General features: G+C 38.2%; 1 protein-coding gene across 2 annotated transcripts in view; it reads left to right on the forward strand.

Annotated features, from left to right (window-relative positions):
• Svil (Supervillin) overlaps positions 1-23,423 on the forward strand; it is an 807,253-nt gene that overhangs the window by 175,446 nt on the left and 608,384 nt on the right. The gene's annotated exons all lie outside the window — the stretch shown is intronic.

A 23,423-nucleotide genomic window follows, 5' to 3' on the forward strand; every position in this document is an offset into this window, starting at 1 on the left:
GCGACTCGATCGATTCCTGCGATACGGATGAAGATGCGGAAGCGATTCCACATGTCTTGCATACCAATTAAGATATTTAGGGCGAACGGGGACACATTATCTAATGATTGCCACATAGAGAAAAAAAAAGGCCCATAAACGTGCCACGCTGCGACGGCGCGGTTGGAAAGACTGTGATTGACTTGGCTTGAACCAAAATATAATTGTACTAATGACTCCCCGCGCTGCCGCACTCCAGATGAGGTGGACATAAAATCAATCCTGGTCTCTAAACTGCATTCAGCAGGTGGTCGGCCGAAGGCAAGTGCCCCTGGTTGGTTGGTGGGTAATTATCGGCGTGGAATGATCAGCTTCCGTTGCGTGTGTTGCGAGATGCATGCCATGCTGTTGCATTCGTGCAATCAAAGGAGGGAGGAGATATGGCAAAATCGTGAAAATATGTACGACTCAACAAGACAAGATATAACCTAAGTAAACAAATTGTTTTCCGATGCACGTTTGCGTGATGGGCGTTTCTTTGGGCGGTAATTGGCCGAGGGGTAATTAGATCTGGAAAGAGACAAATTTGATGAGGTTTGATGGTTTGATTAGAAATGAATTATCTGTTTTTTTAAACATAGAGCGATCAAATCTACTGCAACATCATAAAATTGTTATGTGGAACTAATTTGGAAGATTACCTAGAAGAGTCTTTGGATCGTGGCCGTTACTAATTTCTATTTTTTCTCTTCATTTCAGGTAAGAACCAGTTCTTTTGTTGCCAATCAAAATTGCATTGATACAAAAAGTAAGTAATTGAGCAATACTCTCTGAACGACCTAATTAAATTCTACAAGCCACATGTATTCAGCCTGGCTGGAAATGGAAAGTGGGAACAAACAGTTTTGGTATAATCCATGACGAAGTCAACTAGACAAGTTCAATCCTGGAAACATATCCAGAAGAACTTCCCAAGTAGTGAGTATGCAAGAAGAAGTCGCCTTTAGTTACTTACTTAAGTATCCTGGGAACCTTCAGTTATGCAGAGTGCCAGTGTGAAAGACTTGCATCCTTTGTGGCTGCTTGCATTTACTTTTACTTGGGCCCAGGTCGAATGTATCCGCAGCCATGAGCCCCTGGGTCTACTGCGACGTTCTACCGAGTTCCAATCCAGAGCTTTCTTGCGGTTTTCGTTGAACTACCTGCCGACCCACCTTCACTTCCAAAATTTCTGTTGACATAGGCTTCTGATGACATCGATGGTGGAGTACAGCATTTGAGATCCAGTTGCGAGGACCCCAAGCCGCAGGCATCGCTTCGTTTGATAAAGACCTGCGCTTCGATCAAGTTGACGATACTATCTGGGACACCCTTATACCTCAGGGTGCTTCACTGGTCGAAAACTTTTTCGTAGTCAATAAATACTAAGTATACGGACTCTTGGAATTCGTTGACCTGATCTTGGATAATCCGGAGTGTGACAATATGGATCACACTATATCTTCCGGCACGGAATCCTGCCTACTGCCCGCGAGTCACGTCATGATAACTTTACACTCATTAAAAATTTAAAATTTGCCGACAGCAAACGATGACGAAATCTGGAGACATTGATGTCAAAGTCAAATAGGTCAGATACTTCGTTGAATTGATGAATCATGGCGACAGAGGAACTGTTTGCAGCATAGTTGGTTGCATGTACTTCTTCATGTAGCAAGGCTCTCGGACGGAGTGCTCGGGCAGGAGCATACATATTAATTTTGACCAGTAACACAGGAACATCAAATTCTGCGAGCAAGACTTTAGCAACGAAGACGACCTGCGATATGTTTCGTCGCTTAGCAAGAGTATCCAAATCCAGCAAACGACAGCGGCCAGAATTGGTAAATTCAGCGGGTCACTCCATGGAAGATAGCGCAGTGCGTATCTGACGAATTTGCGTTGAACAGCTTCGAATCGTCCACTCCATACGGCTTGGTATGTATTCCACACAACACACGCGAATTCCAGTAGTGAGCGTACCAATGAACAGTAAAGGGCTTTAAAACACAGAGGATCACGACATTCCTTAGATATCTTAAACATGAATCCAAGCTGACGATTTGCTTTGTCGATCATGGTTGAGAAGTGGTGAGTGTATGTGAGCTTTTCATCCAACATGACACCGAGGTCTTTAACGTGATCGGCACGTTGAACTGCAGTCCCAGCAACGTTATAATCAAACAAAACGGCAGTCCTATTTCGACGGAAACTAATTACGCAGCACTTTGAGGCGCACAGCACCATAAAATTACGTTCACACCAATCATTTAAGATTTCAAAAAGGTTTTGTAGTTCTAAACAGTCGGCATAGCCCCGAACGATAAGGTAAATCTCCAAGTCATAGGCAAGAAGACAATTTACCTCCACGTAGTAGAATAACTCCAGATCTGTTCGAGAAACAGTACGATGAGTAGTTTCCAATGCATATAGCAGAGCTGGTAGCAGGTCACTTTTTAGTGACTTTGTCACTATTTTGAAGTCAGTCACTAAAAAGTCACTTTTCAAACCAAAAAGTCACTTAAGTCACTATTTCCCTAAAAATAGTCACTAAAGTCACTTTTTCGCAACTAAAATAGAGTGAAACGGAAAAAAATATCAACAACATTTTTAAATTAAGTACTTGGCACTAAGGAAGTTATAAAAGAAATCTGTGATGATTTCTGAGGATACTTCCAAGAGAACTCTAAAGAGTTCGAAATAAGTTCCGAGAAGAATTCCAATGGAATCGGCTTTTGAGGATTCATTCTCAAAGGAACTCTTCGAAGAGTTTCAAGGGTATTCTGAGATGAATTTTTGTTTTGAGAATTCTGAGAAAATGCCATGGGAATTCTGAGAAGAATACGAATTGAATTACCAATATAATTCAGGGGAGAAGTTCAAGATTATTCTAAGCAGAAATTTGATGTTAATTTCATGAAAATTCTAAGGAGAATTCAAGTAAATTTTAAATAGATTTATTGGAAGAACCTTCATGGAAATCCTGGAAGAATAATTAAAAAATCAAATATAATCTACTTTAACTAATTATGATTTGATGCTCAAATATCAGACTAAAAGTGATAGAGATAAAAGAATAGATGAGAAGATGAAAGTATAGAGTTGAGTAGTATTGAGGTAGTGCGAAAATTGTATATAGAAAGTAGAAGTAGAAAGCGAGCAAAGGTCTTTTTTTAAGAAGTTACGAATCAGGTATAGCAATCAGGTAGATGCTTACGTCAGATGGCGATTTGAATGTGAAACAATTGATTGAACTGTTTCCGCACATAGGAGGTACATGAGCAAATCGGCGATCATCCCTTTTGCCAGTGTGGCGGAGTGAAACACCCCTCACTATCCCTCATCAACGGATGAGTTTGGTAAAAGGGATGCTCTACCCGATTCGTACCTTCCTCAAAATTATTTGAAGCTCGCTTTTTTTACTTTCTATATACAATTTTCACACTGCCGTAGTACAACGAAACTATCAACTCTATACTTTATTAAAATGTCCACGTTCAGCATCTCCAACTACGAAAATAATCTATTTCCAAGAATGTTCTCCATTGTTTTGCAAAGAATTTCCAAAATGAAATATTATTTTTGTTAAACTTGCAAAGTTTAAGAGGAGTGGAATAATTCTGAAAAAGTTCTTGAGATCATTCTGAAATTTTTTTTATGAAATATTCTTAGCGAATTATCAAAATTATATCAAAATTTTAATGATTTCAATGGCAGAATCAAATTCAAGATTTTCGATAAAAAAAAATGCTGTCGTTGTAATGATCTATTTAACCCTATTTAACAGTAACATTTGAAAAAATCTTTGGGAAAATCCGGAAATTGCACTTCAAATGCTCTTAATAGGAGATTCCGTTGAGAGTTTCGATATAATTAGAGGAAATCATGAAATGTCATTTTAAGTTCCATGATAACAACAGTTTATTTCAATATTAAACCTTATTTGAGTTTCTGAGTCATCATATAAATGTAACTATTGGTTACTTATTTATTATTCAAAAGTCACTATTTGGTCACTATTTCCGTAATTTTAGCCACTAAAGTCACTACTTTTATATCGCATCACCGCTACCAGCCCTGATATAGTAACTTCAGTAATTTTTTCAAGCTTTGATAACAGAACGTCGTGCACAACTCTATCAAACGCAGCTTTAAGATCAGTGCATATATTTTCCATACAGAACGACGTAAAGCTGACGAGATTAGTTTCCACGGAGCGGCCAGGAAAGAAACCATGTTGACATGTACTTATGTAATGCTTGCAGGAAGCAAACAATCTCTCATTTATCAGCAATTCAAACAACTTAGATTCAACCCCAAGCGCAACCCCAGGTAACATTGCAAGTTTTATCTAGGTTTTAAAGCATGCTACAAGTCTAAATCATGGTCTACAGAACCCTCATAAAACCAAAAATTTTACTTGGGAGGTAATCCTACGGTAGTTTTCCACATTGCGTTTGTCTCCTTTCTTGAAAACAGGGGACATAGTAGAGCGTTTCCATAGTGCGGGAAATTTCTGTTGACGAAGTGACAGATTGAAGAGCGAGGACAACGGAGCAGCTAAGATATCGGAGCATTTTTTTCAGGACAGCAGATGGAATAACACTCGGACCTGGTGAAAATGATGATTTGGTTTTACTCATCACAGAGAGAACCATTTGTACATCCATGTTTACGACGTCGGTTGGCACATCACGGACGGCTCGCTCAATTTCTGCTTGCGATGGGGAGTCATTCGAGAAGACACTTAAGAAGTGCCTAGCAAATAGGCTGCATTTGTCCTCAGTTGTCAATGCTACGTCATTGCCGAGAAACATTTTTGACGGCAGCTCAGTTTCCTTCCTCTTCGTATTCACAAACGACCAGAATCCCTTGGGGTGGCATTGCAGATTTCGTTTGGTAAGAATCCATCGTCGATGAGTGAGAGCACGGAGAGCTCTAGATCGCACTCGTTTCAGGTTGCGGAGAGTAGCGTTAGACCAAGGTGGTTTTCTTGGAGGTAGGCACTTCGGTACTGAAGCACAAACACAGTCGCGCAAAAGGCTGTTATAGCGACCGACTGCTGTATCGATATCAAGGCCATTCAACTCGTTCCAGTTGATGCGGGACAAGGAACGCCTCAGCAAACGGAAATCGGTCTTCCGGAAATTTAGCCGAGTGGCAGTCATCGTTTCATCAAAACGAATTTGAGATCCGTTCGCGATAGATGTATCCAAATCAGGGTGGAAATTATCAAGAGGAACGATGACGTCAGGCGCTTCAGCGACGACACAGTCCAGAAGTGCCCTTTCGCTAACAAAAACCAAGTCAAGAAAAGCCGTGCCATCAACAATCAAGCGGCTGTCAGGAGTGGTTGAAGATGCAATCGGATCTGCATGCATGAGCATGATTGACCGCCCACGGTTGCTGCTCTGTTATTACCAGATCAGCTGCAATTACACAGAGAACCAACAGATGATGTTTGGGACTAACATTCATCCTCAATGTGTAAGAACTGGAGATCTAATATTTAGCAATACCAGCGCCGGCCGTGTCCGAATGCAGGTCAACTAGGGAATAGGAAGGAATGTGTTGACGTGGTACTCGCTGTGAAGGAAACCGAGAAATCCTCTGCGCTTCCACGAGAAATCACTGCGATGTTGGATGTGGGGAAAGGTTGCACGCACACGCCGGGATCGTTTTTGGTAGAGCGATTATAATACACAAACACACACAACCACACGCGCGCGCACTCATTCAATTTCTATTTTTAGATCAGGACTTACACTGTGGTAAGTGATGCGATCGGTGTTAAAGCAGAATTTGTTTTCATTAAAATCTAGTGGGTATAGAATATGGCAAAGTGAAAAATTGCAAGGAAGGGGACGGGCCTGGGATTGAACTCCCGGACCTTTTGCTCAGTAAGCAGAAACGGTAACCACTGAGCTACCGAGCCTCGTCTTTGAAGATGCAATCGGATCTGGAAACGCATAACCCTGGCCTGAGGGCGATCAGATAAACCCAGGCTGATTAAAATCACCAAGCAGAAGAAGCACATCCGTTATATCAGCCATGGACGATGCAAATTCTGTAGCATCCAGATGAAGCTGCATTGTGCTGCAGTCATGACGACGTCCAGGGGGAATATACACCGCTCCAATGAGGATATTCCGCGAAGTGAGTCTGACCTTAACCCAAACCGCTTCAATTGTAGTAAATAGTTCGTCGGCGATTACGCAGGATGCGTTGGAAACAGCGATGAGGGCACCACCACCGCGAGTACGAATGCTGTTGGCTGAATTACGGTCTAATCTGTAGACAGTAAAAGAGTCACCAAACAGTTGCACTGAATTGATCCTCCCATCGAGCCAAGTTTCCGTGAATACATAAACGTCATATTCCCCGTCAAGCACAGCCAGATAAACATCGTCCAATTTAGTCATGAGCCCCCTGGTGTTCTGATAATAGACTCGTAAACCGCGAGAGGGTTCGGTGCGAGCCGTGTCAATCAACATGATGATTCACTAAATATCGTCAGATCAGTCGGATCCATATTTTTAGGGACCTTCACTAAGGCGCCCTGCATCCTTTTTGCAATATAATTCTGCTTAAATCATCGGGCCTTTCAAATGCATCCATCCTTCCTCCACGCAGATGTTGCGAGATATCAGATAGGAGACGAATATTACCAGTTTTTCCCAGCTTGTTTTTTTTTTTAATTAGGCTCAAATGTCTTTGAAAAACCCTACGGAGCCGAGTAACATCGAATAATTTTATAAAACAGAGAGAAACAAACAGCTTTACGGTCTTCGACAAAGTTGCTCGGTTTTTGAAGCACTAACTTTTTAAGGTTTCTGTTTGTTCCTACCGCCTAGAATGCACTCGATTTGATCTTTTAAATAGTGCATCCTAGGGAGAGGGTTTCTTGGGTAATGTTGGGCATTTCATAATATCGAGAAATGCTGCCTTAGACCAATGATTTACAAAACAAACCACTCACTGTTTCTGTACTGTTTACGTGAATTTGTTAACTAAGTGTGTGTGTTTTCCAATTAAGAAAATCATCTCGTTTATTTTAGTAAGTCAGAACTGGAAATCAGTTGAAGATGAGTTGTACGTACTAATTATTGACATATGGACTGAACCAAGTAATATTGAAAGTTTTAAAAAAGGCTTTAAAACATTCTGAAAGTCCAAATCATGGGCTGTGATGAAACCGAAATTGATATTTGGGATATTGGTTTTCCCAAATGTCCTCAGGATATTTATTTCAATGATGACCACCCACTGCTCAAAATATATTAAAATAAGTGAAACATAAATTGAGGGATGCTATAAACCAGAGATGCTTACTAATCATATATTTTGAGTATGCAATATTGTTATCAACACTTCTATTAACAAATTCGCAAGTATGAGGAGTCGGAAAGAGATTTAGTTTATTAAGTTTAAATGTGTGTTAAAATAAAAGCAGATTAGAAAAATAAATTCAAACGAAAAAGGATTCTCACAAGTACCTATTTTTAATTCATGTGTGCTAGAATTTGAAAATTGATATCAATCAATATAGGGCCTCGTAAGTGAAAATAGATAAGAGTCCCCAAGGGTGTTTAAGTTAGCCCTGTCTCTTCTTTTTTGAAAATACCAAAGAATAATACCAAAAAAATGTTCCCACAATATCATTCCAATACCAAATTAAGCAAATTCAGTACCAAGACGTGTTGACCGGAAATCCATATCAAATCCTTCTCAAGAGCAGTTGTTGTCGTCGTCTGAGGTCGTCGGCGGGACCAAAATCTAGTAACAGGAACTTAAATGTGAACTTGATCGTAATTTTGTTGTGTTATAAGGAGCTCGGTGGCCTAGTGACAACCGATTTTGATTATTAAACAGAACATGATGGGTTTAATCTCAAGCTCATTCATATTATAGAGTTTTAGTGTAAATCGAATTTATTCTGGAGATAAAGCGTATTGGAATTCGGTTGAAAGATAGGATCGAAGTGTGCCCTGCTTCTACACGGACGTGAAAATTTTCCGGTTGTCAAATTGTTCGTCCATGTTTTTTCGTTGCGTTTTTTCTAGAGAAGTTCGCGAGTGCAGACTTTTATGGCCGAGCTAAGGATAATTCCGGGTCGGTATCATCGATACCCGTCCCGGTGTACTTTTACTTTTGAGCGTCTTCACTATTCTACGTGAAGCAGTGTTGTGAAATTCGGATTTTTTTTTTCATTTTGGGAGTATTTCCCAAGCAATCAAGAAGTGACCGCAATGGTCCAGCACGTGTCCAGGACGGATTTTGAGTGGCGTTACACCGAGGAACGGCATGCCAGTCGAAGGAAGATTATCCTGCAAAAGTATTCGCAGATCAAGAAGTTTTTTTTCGGTTATGATCCGCGGTTCAAGTTTGTGGCTGGTGCCATGGTGCTAACGCAGTTTGCGATGTTGTTCATAATGAAGGACCAATCGTGGAAGATGATTTTCCTGGTGGCATATTTCTTTGGAGGAGTTATTAATCATTCGCTAGAGCTCGCCTGTCACGAGATTGCTCACAATCTGGCTTTTGGACATGCAAGGCCGATGGCAAACCGGCTGTTTGGATTTTTCTGCAACCTCCCGATCGGAGAAGCGGATGCATCCAACGAAACTTTTAAGCGCAAAAGAATCATTACCAACGTAGTAGAAAATTTCGGTAAGATCCTTCCATTGCCTTATTTTATGATTCTTCAATATTGTACAAATATTTACCTATTACACACAACTACACATAGTAACTCGGAGCATTTGGTACGGTATGTCCACGCATCCTTCCACCCCTGTAGATTCAAGAAATGTTCCCATTCATTTCCAAGAATCATCTTTGTGGCAAATACAACGCAGTAGGCCTGGCCGTATTGATGTTTATATCATATCTCAGATATGCTTTAAACATCAATTAGACAAGAAAAATGATTAGACCTCATCTAACCTAATCATTTTCCAGGATGCTTTCTCGTACTGACTGCGTTTGTATTAGATTAGATTAGATTAGATTGGAATTCGGTTGGAAGATAGAGTACGTTAAAGAAATAATATTCGAGTTTTAGGAAAAACATTGATCGTAAATCTGTAAAAAATCCTTCTGAAGAGTATTTTTTTTTTCGTAGTAATTGAGCAGATAATCAGGTATTCAATCCCAAGCTCATTCACATTATAGAGTTATACTTTAAATCGGCTTTCTTCCATAATATGATGTAAAGCGTAAAGAAATTCGGTTGGAAGGCCGGGTACGTAAAAGAAATAATATTTGAGTTTTAGGAATCCATATCATATTTTTCTCAAAAGCATTTGTTGTCGTTGTCGGTGAGGTCACCGCCGAGATAACAACACATTGAACGGAAACTTGATCGTTATTGTTTTGTGATACACGGAGCTCGGTGGCCTATTGGCAACCGATTTTGCTTACTTAGCTCCTTAGCTCTATTGAATCGTTTGGACATCAATTCAACAAATCGTTTACCAAAACTAATCCTGCTGCAATCCCAACCGTTTTATTCAACATCCCAGTGATTTCTCGTGGACATATTTCTACACATTCTTTTCTTGACCAGCATTCGGACGTGGCCGGCACTGGTATTGCCTATTTTTAGATCACCAGTATTTACACATTGAAGATGATTGCTAATGCTAAGCAACAAATTTGCAAAAACCACGGTCCCAAATAGAATGAGTAAAATTTTCCTCGATTTTCCTTATACTTGAGCAGATTTCCTTTTTTTTGAAAACCTTTGAATACTTCCGGAACAAGCTACAGTCTTGGAATAATATTTGAATTCTTAAAGAGTTGGAGATCCTCAGAACTTGATCAACCTGAAGTCTTGGAAAAATGTCCAGAGAACTTACTAATATCTTCGTCTATATGGAGATCTTTTGAATATTTCCTGCGGTCTAGGAAGGGTGTCTGAAAGAATATCCCTTAACTAATTCCTGAACATCTACAAAGCTCCCTTAAGTTTTACAAAATTTGCTCAACTTCTACGAAGTTTCCTGAATTCATTCCAAATATCATATTTTTCAATCGCTCTTAATTCTACGGAGATCGCTGAATGTCTGTACACTTCTGAAAAGACGCCTAACATCTAAAAATATTCTTGAACAACTGGAAAATTCCTTGAAATTTTAACTAAGTTCCAAAAACCCTCCAAGGAGTTCATGGAGCTTTTTGAAGTAAGATCTCTGTCAAACGCAAACGAAGTTCCCTAAACTGAAGCGATATATTGAACTATTTTTAGATCTTCTACAAAATTCCCTGAACTTTTTCAACATTCTCTACACTGATATGAAGTTTTACGCAGTTCCTCAAAATTTTACGAAATTCGTAAAACTGCTACAAAGGTTGCTGCACTTCTGCGTTTCTCGTTGATTTTCCGCGAAGTTCCACGAACGAAATTTCTTGAATTTGTACGGAATTTCCACAACTGTTCCAAGTCCATGAGGCTTCTAAAAAGTGCCCTGAAATTATACAGAGGTTCCCGGTCAACAACAAGTTTCCCTGAAATAAAATAATGTCCCCTTTCTACGCAGTTTTCAGAAGTTTTCAAAATTCCTTATAAAGTTCCCAGAATTTCTACTAAGTTTCCTCAATTTCTACGATGTTCCCTGAACTTCTTAGAAGTCCTTGAAGTTTTAAGAAGTTCCCAGAAGTTAATGAAAAATCGCTGGGCTCATGGCCAACTCGTAGAGGCTGAAAATGTCTGCCATCGATTAAATATCGATATATTCTCAAAATTGTTTCTTCTAGTCTCGAACATAAGAAAAGTAGACAGCATAAAGGACTTAAAAAATCGTTGTGGTTCAATTTTATTATTCGTTGTTAAATAGTTACATCAAACTTGACAAGCTTGACAAAATACCGCCGAGTCAAAATAAAAAAAACGCCAAAAAATCGGGAGGGTGGGGGGTGCTAGATAGATCTGGAGGGGGCCTGGCCCCTTGGCACCCCCATTAGCTACGCCAATTGTGTTGATTTAAATATTAAGATTTAGGGTGATTCCTTGTAGAGTCCACAAATGGCCTTTCACTTCGAATTTTCAATTACACAAATCTCGGAAATTAATGCCCCATTTCACCTGAAATTGCTAACAGTTTCAATATGGTACGTTTCAGGGAAGCTAATATTTGTACACTTAAAGTTTCAAAGTGGTTGCGAGAATAAGGATCTCACAGCAAAACACCTTAACTACTCTTTGTATGTCTATAATGAACTATGATCCTATACCTTCAATTACTTAAAAGAAAACCATATTTCAACAACTGAGTGAAAAGTTATTAACAAATGAGCAGTTGGTGTGTAAAACTGTGCATACCATGACTCTAAGCAATGATAAATGGAGCAGAATATGGCAGAAATCTCGAAAAAATTGCGAACTTATTGCATTTAGTGAGGATAAACACAATGTTTGTGAGGTTTACGTTGTTCGCCAAGTTCTGACATTATCTGGGCTCAAATATGTGGTTTCTTTATGTACTTCAAATGGGATATTTAAAGATTTCTAGTGGAAAAAACTTCTGAAAACCTGACATTAAGCTTGCGCACTAATGCCAGATTGCTGAAACACTCTTCCGAAAGAAAAAAATCATTCTAGCTACGAATGAACTGAAAACTCATCAAAGCTCTGCAAAAGAAAGTTGTAAACCTTAAATGTGGGATCCTGTGTATGGAAATAGTTTGATTCCAAATGCTTGGAGTTTTGAGAAATTTTATTTTTTTCAATAATGGTCGAACGTTTGCCCTACCTTACCCTAAATGGTTGCTTCCAAAGGACATTCATCCTCTAATTAACCAAGCTAGCACCAATTATCTTGTTAAACGTCTTCAGTTGAAAATAACACCTATTATCAAGTCAACATAACCCGATGAAACTGAGCTCTGCCGTCATCAAAAGAACAATTATAAAACAGTAGGTAATTGTGACTGATCTGATTTGTTCGCATCTTCCGACACTGTTTTTTGCTGTTTTCCAAGTTCAAATTGAAGCAATTTGCCGCCACATTTCCTTGAAGCATATCGCATCATAATTACAAAACTATTTTAAACGTATCCTTCATCTGAACTGCACGCACCCGGCGGGGGTCGCTGCTCCCATGGTCCGACTAATCGAGTGCAACCTCGATGACCAATGGAAAGATTTAATCCTCCGGTTCCTTTGTGGCGTCGTGCTGCTTTGATTGCCGACGCTATATAATTTCTTGGCTACAGCTCCAATTAGAGAGAGAAGGAGCCGACGAGCCGAGAGAGGATGCCTAAGCTCATTAGAGCCTATAAACAGCGATCATCTTCCTCCAGGTGCACGTACGGATCAAGGTTAGACCCTGACGCGACCTGTATTTCCTCTAACAAATGGACAAGTTGAACACGGCCAGCGCTGGAATGAAAAGGGCTCCCGGAGGCGAAAGCGTTAATTTTCCTCCCATGATGCTCAAGCCAATGCGGAATGGTATAATCCTATCTCATCATCATTTTCAACGTCATATCACAAAGTCAGTCACCAGGGCAATGGTCCAATGACCATTCAAAGTCAGAGGTCCGTAATTAGGTCCCGGACCACTGACAACATCGACGTCGGAAAGCCGTCAGTGAGCATATGCCCTCCGGATCAATCGCTGGGCAGACCGTTTTCGGGGGTACAGGTAATGATCGAGCGAGGGGCTCTGGCACCAATTGCCCGCGTCGAGTGTGGCGGCCGTTGAGCGATGGAATAGGAGTGAAAGAATAATGAATTACCAACAATCAGTCAAAGTGAAACGGAACGGCCGTCTCGAAAGGAAGAAGGGCTCGGTTTCACCTACTTCGAAGGTTCCCCATGGAACGATAGGTGCACTAAGGGCGAGTGAATTGCGCTCCGGTGATGGGTCTCCCGCAGGGTTCAAGGTTTTTCCAATTACTGGAGCATGTAAACAGAACAATTGATGTGGGTTAAGCGGGTAGAGCCCGGCCGGCTGAAGTGGATTTCGAATCGGTTCTTTTGGTCATCACGATTCCAAGATGGAGAACAGAGAACTACAAAGCACAGTAAATGCTGATATAATGCTTGTTGAAGTACACATAATTGCATTTTTAGCATTTATGAAATAATACTTGCGTTTCTTCCTTTCATTTTCACGATCATCAACCGCTCACTTTTGCTATCATTGGCTGAAAACAGCCATAAAAACCATCTGAAAATATGCTGCTGCAATCGCGGCCGGAATAACTTGTTTGCCGCAGATGGCGCATGTCTGTAGGTGAACATTAAACCATTGCATAAAGGGTGATACGGTCAAAATTTGGTCAAGGGAAAACGCGTGTAAATCGGTGAAATCGTTTATTTAAAAAATCAAATTAAATTTCTTTTTCAAGTTCAATTAGTATAAAATTCAGGAAAATATTCAGTTAGGCTTCCGCTTTTCCAAATCCGAATTGCCGGGCCTTACGCTTGACCCCTGCCATCAGATTTTGTACAGCCACCTTGTCCACCTTCTTCGCCGCAGAAAGCCAGTTTGCCTTGAACTGCTGCTCGCCCTTAGCAGTTTTTTTGGTCTTCTTTAGGTTCCGCTTGACAATAGCCCAGTATTTCTCAATTGGGCGGAGCTCTGGCGTGTTGGGAGGGTTCTTGTCCTTGGGAACCACCTGCACGTTGTTGGCGGCGTACCACTCCATGGCCTTTTTACCGTAATGGCAAGATGCCAAATCCGGCCAAAACAGTACGGAACAACCGTGTTTCTTCAGGAAAGGCAGCAGACGTTTATTCAAACACTCTTTCACGTAAATTTCTTGGTTGACAGTCCCGGAAGCTATGAAAATGCTGCTTTTCAAGCCACAGGTACAGATGGCTTGCCAAACCAGATATTTCTTTGCGAACTTTGACAGTTTCATGTGCTTGAAAACATCTGCTACCTTTCCCCTTCCTTTTGCCGTATAGAACTCCTGTCCCGGAAGCTGCTTGTAGTAGGCTTTGACGTAGGTTTCGTCGTTCATTACCACCATTACCACGCAGTCAAACTTCGTCAGCATCGTCGTGTACAGCCTCCGGGATCGCGCTTTGGCCGTCGTATTTTGTTTATCATCGCGATTTGGAGTCACTACCTTCTTGTAAGTCGATAGTCCGGCTCGTTTTTTGGCTCGATGCACGGTTGTAGACGATACACCCAGCTTATTTGCGGCATCTCGGAGAGAGAGGTTAGGGTTTCGCTTGAAACTACCGGCAACTCTCTTTGTCGTCTCAGCGGCTTCCGGTTTTCGATTTCCCCCCGATCCAGACTTCCTGGCTGTCGACAAACGTTCCCCAAACACTTTAATTACATTTGTAACGGTTGATTTGGCAACTTTTAGCGATTTTGCCAACTTTGCGTGCGAGTAGCTTGGATTTTTGCGATGCGCGAGCAAAATTTTGATACGCTGCTCTTCTTGCTTGGACGGCATTTTGACAACTGAAGAGTGAATTCCAAAATCAAAATAGGAGCAACATTCTACACACACACACCTTCAAAATGAGGGGTGTTCAGGTTTTTTAAATGCAAAATTGAAAGAAATACGTCAAGTTGATATTGACCAAATTTTGACCGTATCACCCTTTAGCAGCAACAGGCAAGCGCAAAAAAAACGGGAACCCTGTTGTGTCTAGCCTCCGTACGAACATGTGGACTGGAATTTGCAATCACAATGTACAATCTGCCCCAGCAGCAGAACAAACAAGTCTGACGACGACAACTTCGAGATCGAATCAAAATGCTTGCAAGTGCGCACTCGACGCGCGCATATCATAACTTTTCACAGGCATTCTAACAACAACTGTTCCTAACCGCTCTGCAGTAGAGCGAGCTATGCAAGGAATGTTGCACCACCACGATAGATTGAGTTCAGTCGAGCCGGAGGATTGAAGGGGATCACAATAAAAAAATCAAATAATACATAGATTAATTTCAGACGTCTAGTTCTGCTGCCCGGGTAAATGGAAATCGATTCCCAGAAGCAGCTTCTGGCTTTCTGAGAGATCGATGTCGAAAATCGCTGCTGCTATTTAGAAAATCAATGTTTATAGCCCCGGAAGGACAGGTATAAACAGAAGCTGCCCTTGTTTGAGCAAACCCTTCATTTCTTCAATCAGTAGCATTGTTTATTCAGTGAAACGAAATTCGATAGGTCTCATCATCATCTCATCATTTCAGAAGAAGAAAAAGAAGAGTGAGATTTTCTTGTGTCTTAAGCCGTTCCCATTCTATCCTTCCTGTCGTCCAAAGCCGATTCAAGCGATCATAACAGATTTGATAATCTGCTTGACGTAATCGATCTCGGGCGGCTCTCGATCGATGCAAGCAAAAGGGTACGTGTTTTCCGAGAATCTTGCATCGGAAATTATCCTATACTGTTTATAATCATTGTTTCTTCTTCTTTTTCTGCGGGTTTAGGACGAAATTGATCAACCATGGCACAGGTAGACACTGTACGGGGCCAAAGAGAGTTTAATTGTGGCCCTAAGCTGACTATCCGATTAATGGCTTGGGGATCATTTGGGAACTATGCATATGCATGAAAGGTTTCACTTCTTTCCGTCGGCGGCGTTGGCAGTTCGGCAGACTCGCACGTCCAAGCGATTGGGGGTAATTTTCTGGAACGAAATTGATGCCATTTTTGGGGAGCTTATGCTCTTGGGAATGAATGGTGGGAAATTATGGGCTTTATTGTTTTTTTGGAACTGGTTACAAAGCGTCCAAGCCACTTGAAAGGAAGTTTTAAAACTCAAGCTGTTTAAATTTGTAATGTTAAATCGGATGGGGGACTTACAGTGATCTAATGTGTGTAGAATAGAGAGATCTCAAATACCATTGTGTTTCGAATGTAGTTCAGTAGATTTCAGCTGGAATTTTATTGAAAAAACATTGGTGATTAACTTTTTTTGGAACTTACCTCTCTCTCTATTCTAATGAGGAAATGGGATCAAATTTGTAACTTAGAGAATGACGCTCCATCTCAACGTTTGAACCATGTCCCGAAATAGAAAGAATCGAAAAATACATAGCCAATTTTGGGCATGTTAGGTATTGCTCGAGAGCACCTCCAGGCTAAATAGCAAAAAAAAAAACAAATAATTTTTGACTCAACCTTCTCTGATTTGCTTGATACTTTGTATGATTGTTTGAAATGGGCAGCATTTACCATATTGGATCTTGTAATTTTTATCAAAATGGCATCTTCGACATTTTTCAATAAATGTTTGCACGAAAACGTCACTTCTAATCGAAATGACGTCTGAGATAAAATTGTAGAGAAAAGTAAAGCCTTTCTGGGAAAAATATACACGGTACTTTTTAGAGTAAATTTGATTAAAAATTTAAAAAAATGTGGTATGAACTTAAATAGCTCGAAAAGTTGATCTTTAATTTGTATATATTTAAAAAAAAGCTCATGAAAAATGTAATCTTTGAGATTATTTAAAACCATGGACACTTGAAAATTGACATATCATAATACTCAATTATGCAAAGTTTTATGCAAAGTTCTAGTATTCCGTATAGTTCGTCATTTGGCGTGGAATCATTTCAGTATTGACGGAATCAAAATACTACTATAGAACATTTCCACACCAAATAGCAAATCGGGTTGGACATGACTCTCTTCGATTTGAATAAAACTTTGCACATATTTTGCTTGCTACACAAGATGGCATTTTCCATTTACAAATTGTAATTTTTCCCGGGCTAAATTTATATAAGGGCGTATTCAAAAAATGGGTTTAATATTTTCAAAAAATCAAATCTTGAAAACGGTATATTTGATCAAAATGACGTCTGAATGGAAGTTTTAGGTTTATCCGAAAAATATTCACTGAGAGAAAAATCACTATTAAATCATGTTAAAACATTAAATTGAGAATTTTCTCATTCGACGTTTTAGATTTATTTATGTGAAAACAGGTGAAGTTATGCTTTCAAACCTAGTGTAGAGTGTTTGATCGTAAAAAATGTTTGAAAGTACGTTTTTAATATTTTTCTGTTTTTATCAAATTTTAAAACACATTCATTTTTGAATAAAATAATACCTAAAATTGATTCTACGCATCATTAAGTTTTCCTAAGTTAACCCGTTATTAATTTATTCCGAATTTTAAAAGTACGAAAGGATATAATATATTTATTATTAAAAAATACTTTTAAGCATTTTATCATCCAACACTCTTCACTAGATTTGAGGACATAACATCAGCTTTTTTTCACACACAAAACAATTAAAACAGTCGAGGAGGGTATTTTGAGATATTGAGCAATTTGGCTTTCAGACATGATTTTACAGTGGTTTTTCTCTCAGTGTATATTTTTTCGTATAGACCATATTATTAACTACAACTCCTTTATGCCTTATAACGTTGTTTTTCCTTTTAATTCTACTACACACAAAATCACGGCCTCCCTGTTCGGTAATTTTTTACTGGGTTTTTGAACAGCTGAAAAAGTCAGTAAACTTAAAAAAATTGTAAAAAATTGTACAAAAGTGATTTTTTCTTGAAATTTATACAGACTGTGTTCTTATTACATTTATTTGATGATAAAAATAAAATATGTTAAAATTGTTCGTTGCATTACGTGTGACCGTTATTTTCAGTTTACTGACTTTTTCAGCTGTTTGAAAACCCAGTAAAAAATTACTGACCCCAGTAAAATAATCTCTGTGTGTACTATTGTATCACTTCCACTTTCATTAATTCACTATTCATTTTCACTATTTACTTTCACTATCACTTAAAAAAAAAACAATAACACCCAAGCAACACGGCTTGTCATAAAGAAGTTGAAAATACTTTGTAATGACTAACGCAAAGAATCACTAATACCTTAATATACATCATTTAATACATTTATACAACCTAAAAAGCGCAAGACGTGGAGCTTATACAACTAAATAATGGTCTTATAACATGTTTTGGAAACATCATAAAAACCAGCGACAAAAAAAAACCAATAAAAAAATCTTGAGCATGGGATTCGATCACTGGTCCTTGGCGTGGTAGACTTGTTTCTACCTAACTAGACCAACACCGCTTGATGAAAGGTTTGTTATAAGTATCTATCATGTTCTTGCCAATGGCATGAAAATTGTTTTCTCGTTCAACACGCCTTCGATCCATCATGAAGACGTTTTGTTAATAGCAAAGCGTACATCTAATTGCCAGAATGTTATTTAAACGTATTTTCAACTCCTTATAAGACAACCTGCACATTTTCAGTTGTATTAATTTATGAGATGTCATAAAAAAGTATTTTCAACTTTCTTTATAACAAACCTCCAAATACCTCATAAGAAACTGTCAATCACTGCATGAAGAGACAGTCCGGCTCAATGGCACCGTCAATGTTTACTTCAATCTGGATTGATTTTGTATACGACAAGTTTTATAGGGGTATTAAAACAGTAAGATGCACGTTCAAATAACATTTAAAGATAAAAGCAAAAGAAAACTATTTTAGAAAATGTTGAATCGAAGAAGTATGAAGAAAACATCTTTAAACCTCATATATAACGTAGGATGTTTTCTGCATCTCTTATAGTACATTTATACAACAATCCGTTCTAATTCTTTTTCAAAAGATGTTTTATGTGTTACTTGGGCAGATACGTATGTCGGCCGCTCTTAGCTCTAGCGAATGATTAATCACCCCTCCAAAGAAATATGCCATCAGGAAAATCATCTTCCACGATTGGTCCTTCATTATGAACAACATCGCAAACTGCGTTAGCACCATGGCACCAGCCACAAACTTGAACCGCGGATCATAACCGAAAAACTTCTTGATCTGCGGATACTTTTGCAGGATAATCTTCCTTCGACTAGCGTGCGGTTCCTCGGTGTAACGCCACTCAAAATCCGTTTTGGACACGTGCTGGCCCATTGCGGTCACTTCTTGATCGCTTGGGAAATACTCCCAAAATGAAAAAAAAAAATCCGAATTTCACAACACTGTTTCACGTAGAATAGTGAAGACGCTCAAAAGTAAAAGTACATCGCCCCGGCTGCAGTATCGATGATACCGACCTGGAATTATCCTTAGCTCGGCCATAAAAGTCTGCACTCGCGAACTTCTCTAGAAAAAACGCGATGAAAAAACATAGACGAACAATTTGACAACCGGAAAATTTTCATGTCCATGTAGAAGCAGGGCACACTTCGATCCTCCACTCAAACACCTTTTAAATAAGGTTTTAAACCATGATTTAGGCGTTCTTTACCGAGATGATTGCCCGTCACATTCCGAGTTCAGAAAAAGTGGGAAATACTGACCTTTCCCTTTCATTAATTCACTATTCATTTTTACTATTTACTTTCACTATCACTTTAAAAAAAAAAACAATAACAGATACGTATGTCGGCCGCCCTTAGATGAATCGGTAGAGGCGCAGCTAAAAAGTAAGGCCATGCTGGAGGCGGCTGGGTTCGATTCCCGGTCCGGTCTAGGATTTTTTCGGGATGGAAAATTTCTCGACTTCCCTGGGTACTAGAGTATGATTGTTCTTGCCACACAATTATACGAATGCAAAAATGGCACAGGCATCGAAAGCTCTCAATTAATAACTGTGGAAGTGCATCTAAAACACTAAGTTTAGAGTACGCAGCAAGCTAATATGCGATGAGCAATAAGCTTGAAATTCCAGGAAGAAGAAGTATGTTGTTTACTACTTGCAAACTTCTTCAGTGTTTAGTTATGACTAGACACTGAAGAAGTTTTTAGTAGTAAACGAAATATTTATCTGTTATAGTTTTTTTTTAACGTGATAGTGAAAGTGAATAGTGAACTAGTGAAAGTAAAGGTGATACAACAGTAGTAGAATTAAATGGAAAAACAACGTAATAAGGTATTCAATTATTCATAATCCTTGAGTCACATAGATCAGTTTATTTCAGCCCCAGATCCAAATTTTCAGGATATCCGACGAAAAGTGAATAGAGAGATTTTCGCTACCCGTGATAAGCATGGACTCGCATAGAAAAGTATTGCATCACTCATTTGAATATCACCCCCAACAAGTTAAGAATCACCTAAAGCATATTGTAAAAGCTGAAAAACTTGCTTGAGGAATATAATTTGCGTCTTTTGAAGCTTACTTTTTCAAGTTCATTTAAGAAAAGTTCGACATTACATCGGAAAGTACTGATTCACTTCAGAAATGATCGAAGTTCTAAATCGCTTCTGATAGCATTAGATCACTTTAGAAATATTCGGAGTCACTCCGGAGAGTATTGAATCACTTCATAAACAATAGGATTCACTTCTAAATGAACTTCAATATCACTTGAAAAAGTACTGATTCTTTTCAGAAAAGTTCTAAATAAATTCGGAAAGTACTGACTTACTTTTGACAAACCCTGAATCACTTCGGAATGTTATGAATCACCTCAGAAATGATCGGAATCACTTCTAAAAGAACTGAATCGCTTCAGGTCATGTTCGGAATCACTTCTAAAAGTACTGAATCAATTAAAAAAAGCTCCAAACCAGTAAGAATTACTTTTGAAAAATTTGTAATCACTTAAAAAAGTACTGATTCACTTCATAAATGTTCATAATCACTTCGAAAAGTACTGAATCACTTCAGAAACGATCGGAATCACTTCAGAAATGTTCTGAATCACTTTGAAAAGTACTGAATCACTTCATAAATGTTCATAATCACTTCGGAAAGTACTGAATCACTTCAGAAACGATCGGAATCACTTCAGAAATGTTCTGAATCACTTTGGAAAGTACTGAATCACTTCATAACAAGTCGGAATCACTTCTAAAAGAACTGAATCATTCCAGATATGTTGGGAATCACTGCGGAAAGTACTGAATCACTTCAGAAATGTTCGGAAATATTTCGAAAAGTACTGAATCACTTCAGAAATGTTCTGAATCACTTTGGAAAGTACTGAATCACTTCATAAATGTTCATAATCACTTCGAAAAGTACTGAATCACTTCAGAAACGAACGGAATCACTTCAGAAATGTTCTGAATCACTTCAGAAACGAACGGAATCACTTCAAAAATGTTCTGAATCACTTTGGAAGGTACTGAATCACTTCATAACAAATCGGAATCACTTCTAAAAGAACTGAATCATTCCAGATATGTTGGGAATCACTGCAAAAAGTACTGAATCACTCCAGAAATCTTCGGAAATACTTCGGAAAGTACTGAATAACTTCAAATAAATCCGAAATCACTTCGAAAAGAACTGAATCACTTCGGAAAATATCGAATCACTTGAGAAAAGATCTTAATCGCTTCTGAAAGTGCTGAATTTTTGAAAAATACAGAATCACTTCAGAAAGTGTTGAACCACTTCAAAAGTGTCCATAATCAGCTCAAAAAGTATCGAAACACTTCAAAAACGATCGGAAACTCTTCGAAAAGTACTGAAGCACTTCAGCAATGTTCTAAATCACTTCAAAAAGTACTAAATCACTTCATAGTCATTTTGAGTATCTTCTTAAAGAACTGAATCACTTCAGAAACGTTCGGAATCACTTTTGCAAGTACTGAAACACATGTAATAGTTTTCATGACCTCACAAAAGTTTGAAATAGCTTTAGAGACGATTAAACTCATCTAAAAAACATTTTGGACAGCCATGGAATATTTCGAACCTCTTTATAAAAGTTAAGACTCGTTTCAGAATGTTTTAGATTACTTGCAAAGATGATTGAACTTCTTTTTTTCGCAAAAAGTTGGGTCATTCCAGAAAAATTTTGATCTTTTTTCAATGTTGATTATCAGATTTTGTATTCCTCGAAGAATGCACCGATAGCTTAGCTTGGTAACAATTGAATCAGCTCTAAAAAGTTTGAATTCATTTAAAAAGAAACGGTGAATCACTTCAGAAAAATCTGACCTATGCTCGGAAAGTATTAGCTCACCTTGGAAATATATTGACTTACTTCGGAAAATTAGACTCTCTTTGGAAAAGGATTGATCAGCTTAATAAGGTATGGATATAGTCCGAAAACAATTAATTTATTTAATAAATGTTAGTACTGGATGGGAACCGGTTTTAGACAAATTAAAAAAATGTCCACGTAGTTTGTGGACAGCAACTTTCCTTACCAGTATCAATTCATTCCAATGTGATTCCAGACTTTTCGGAAGTGATTTAATACTTTCCGAAGTGAGTCCAAGCCTACTAGAGGTGATGTGAAATATTCACTTGCGAAAGTGTTAAATATTAAACACTTTCGGAAGTGAGTCTAGCCTGGATTGATTCAACATTCTCCCTACAAAATTCAAGCTTTTCAGAAGTGATTAAGTATTTTTTGTGCTGAATCGATGGATCCTGTGTTTTCACATTTTTCGAAGTGATTCCAAACTTTTCTAAAGTTCAATACTGTCCGAAGTGATTCAGTATGTGCTAGGCTTGTCTGAATCGATCTGATGTCATGTTTTTCAATTTGCATGATACTTTTCATAATTGTTTGTTATGGTCAATCAATCATATTTGAGGTAAAATTCGGCCAAAACATTCGTACACAATTTCAAAATGAAGTATTTGATATCTTTGACAAATCTTAATTTGAGCATGAAATTTCCAATAGAAATGGCGTCTGAGTCAAATTTGTTGAAATCAATAATCTTTTTTCAAGTAAATAAAAAAATTACACGTTAAAACATTACTATTAATTGTTAGGAAAAATTAAAAAAAAATGTAAAAACATTATATCACAAAATTATTCTCTTGAATATTATTCATGATGCATATTGCTATTCACAATGCTATTTTAGGTGAGATTTTCAAGTGGTTTAGACAAATTTTTAAACTTTTTGTTTAAACAATTTTTTGATAAATGTTGTACAAAAAGCTATCTTTCTTAATTCCTCGTTTTCTGTGCTTAATTTTTCAAAACAAAAAGTTCGAAAGTTGTTCTATATTTTTTGTAAATTTTTAAATGTTCAACTTAAAACTTTTACAAAAGATAAAAAAATTTCATATACTTTTTAATGGAAAATATTCAAAGAAAATTAATTAACGATTTTAGATTTGTTAAAAAAAATCGAATATGCCATTTTGAAATTCTTTGCGAGATTCAAAATGGCCGAATTTGGACTCAAATATGAATTATTGACCATAACAAACAACTATACACAGTTTCATGCAAATCGGAGATGGTCTGCTATTTGGCCTGGAACTGCTCAGAAGCTTCTTAGAATCTTCTTTAGAATCTTCGTTAAGAAGATTATTTTTAAGCTTTTTTTGGAAGCTTATTTTTGAATATTCTTTTAGAAGCATATTTTAGAAGCTTATTTAAGAAGTTGATTTAGGAATCTTATTAATAGATAGCGTCTATAGATGCTTGCTCTAGTTAAGAAACTTAGTTTAGAAGAATAGTTTCGAAGCTTAGTTTAGAAGCTTAATTTAGGAGCTTAGTTTCGATGTTTAGT

Source organism: Ochlerotatus camptorhynchus, unplaced genomic scaffold (genome assembly GCF_037179485.1).
Source record: "Ochlerotatus camptorhynchus isolate MF236.1 unplaced genomic scaffold, CSIRO-AGI_Acam_v1.1 ptg000328l, whole genome shotgun sequence".
NCBI classification, from domain to species: Eukaryota; Metazoa; Arthropoda; class Insecta; order Diptera; family Culicidae; genus Ochlerotatus; species Ochlerotatus camptorhynchus.